The 2,180-nt window shown below is 42.2% G+C and overlaps 1 pseudogene; it reads right to left on the bottom strand.

Annotated features, from left to right (window-relative positions):
* Positions 1-220: 220 nt before the first annotated feature.
* On the bottom strand, positions 221-2,180 carry LOC148154915 (general transcription factor II-I repeat domain-containing protein 2-like; annotated as a pseudogene).

Raw genomic sequence — 2,180 nt, forward strand, 5'->3', positions numbered from 1 at the left:
AATAAGTGAATGATAAAATATAAGGGACAAGTGGTGAACATCAACTGAACCACTTTGTCACATTTAAAACTAAAGAGGATCCTAATGAGGTTCCGACACAAGATGATAAACTGCTGATCCACTAGAAAAACAATATTTTCACAGTAGAAACAAAGATGAGAAAGAACTATACAGAGACTGATGTCAACTAGATCAATGAGCACATGAGAGGTGTAGACCTTCATGACCAAAACCTCTCAAGGTTCAGAGTCACGATCAGGTCCAAGAAGTGGTGGTGGCCCATCTCAAAAGCACACCTGTAAACAGGGTGATGGTAGCCTAGGAGATTGGAGTTTATCTGGTACTTGGTGGGTTGCCTGCTGGAACCCCCACTTTGTCTGTCAGTCATTGTGACCTTGATAAAGAGGACAATTCACCTGCCATGTCTGCCGGTGGTTGTCAGAGGAGCCGGTGGTGCCAGTGAATGACTGCCTTACTTCTGTCAAACTGTGCCAGGGAAGCTGTAGCTACAATATAGTAGCTTACTGCTGTCAGTGTGTGAATGGGTGTGTGAATGGGTGAATGGCTAAATGTGGTGAAAAGCACTTTCAAGTCATTTGGACTTGATAAAGAACTACACAAGTACAGGCCATTTACCTTTCAGATATTATTTTACAAATGTGTCGTAGGAGGAACGACCGATTTGCTCATCATGGGGTTGTGGCTTATTATCTTATGCAAAGGTTTGGTACAAGGTACAAGGTTATAAAAATAGATCTCAAATGGACACTTCTCTTCAAGATGTGACCAAGACACTCCGGGCCGGCCCCAGCCCCCATGGGGCCCTAAGCCAAATGTGGTTTTGGGGCCGTCTAGTTCTGCTAACAATGTGGACCGGCTGCAGTCAGCAGTCCAATCATTAGATCATTCACACACCTGCTATAAACCTATTGCATCTCTGGCTGTTTACATTATATACATGTGATACATTTATTGGCCAACTGTTTTATCAACCAGGTGATTTCTGGGCACCGATTTCCTTAATTTTGGGGGATCGTGATCTGCTGATACTTACATGTGAAGCCCATCTTATCCCCTAATCCAGGGGCGGGTAATTATTTTTTCCATGGGGCCACATAAGAAACTGAAAATATTGTGGAGGGCCGGGTCAAAACACTGAACTCACTTCTGCATATTTATTGTATTTCTTTATATCAAAAAGCAGTAAATAGTATTGTTTTGACAAGTGGGTAAGACTAGTACATGTTAAAGTTATGCAATGAAAAGTGAGGTTGCCTCCCAAAAGATGTAATTTATTCACACAAATTTCTCAAAACAATGGTAGATAAAATGTTAACATTTCTACTATTTGTGACTCATATGGGTGAACATTAACAAGGAAGGTAAAGGGAGAGGAACTCATTTCACCCTCCATTGTTCTGAGATCCTTAGAGCGCCTTGAAAACTCATGCAATGCTCCTAGCATGGCTGAGTCTCTGCACAGGTGATCTTCTTTCAGGGTATGCATGTGAGTGAGAGTGTTGCTCTCCAGTTGTCTTAAAATAAACTGCATCTTTCTCATGAAAGCCTTCACCAGGCTGTGCATTTCATGTACAAAGAGGCCCTTGCCTTGCAGCTTGGTGTTCAGTTCGTTCATCAGGGCAGTCACATCAACAGCAAATGCAAAATCTTCCATCCAGTCTTCATCTGAGAGCTCTGGGATGTCTTTGCCTTTCATCTCACAAAATTCTCGAATCTGTACTTTCAGGTCCCAGACTGTTTTTAGCATTTTGCCCAGGCTGAGCCATCTGACTGGAATGTGGTAGCCAATGTCACTAGGCTCCTCCAGAAGTGTGACAAACTGTCTGTGATTCAGTGCCCGCCCTGATGAAGTTTACTATTCTAGTAACATCAATAACATGGTTAAATTTCAGCACTGATTTGCACAATGAATGTTGGTGTATAATACAATGTAAAAATACCAATTTCTGATCTGGGTCAATTTCACTAATTTTATCCTGCATACGTTTTAAAAGTCCAACATTTTTTCCTGTAAGATTTGGACAACCATCTGTTTTGTCCCATTTCAGTCCCAACTTGTCCATACACGTATTTACTTCCGTGAAGAGATTGCTCCCTGTTGCCGTCCCTTTTAAGGACTGCGTAGCTGACAGCCCCTGGGTAATCTTGAAGTCCGGCAT

Source organism: Poecilia mexicana, unplaced genomic scaffold, assembly GCF_051168715.1.
Source record: "Poecilia mexicana isolate PSO_F unplaced genomic scaffold, ASM5116871v1 scaffold_16, whole genome shotgun sequence".
NCBI classification, from domain to species: domain Eukaryota; kingdom Metazoa; phylum Chordata; class Actinopteri; order Cyprinodontiformes; family Poeciliidae; genus Poecilia; species Poecilia mexicana.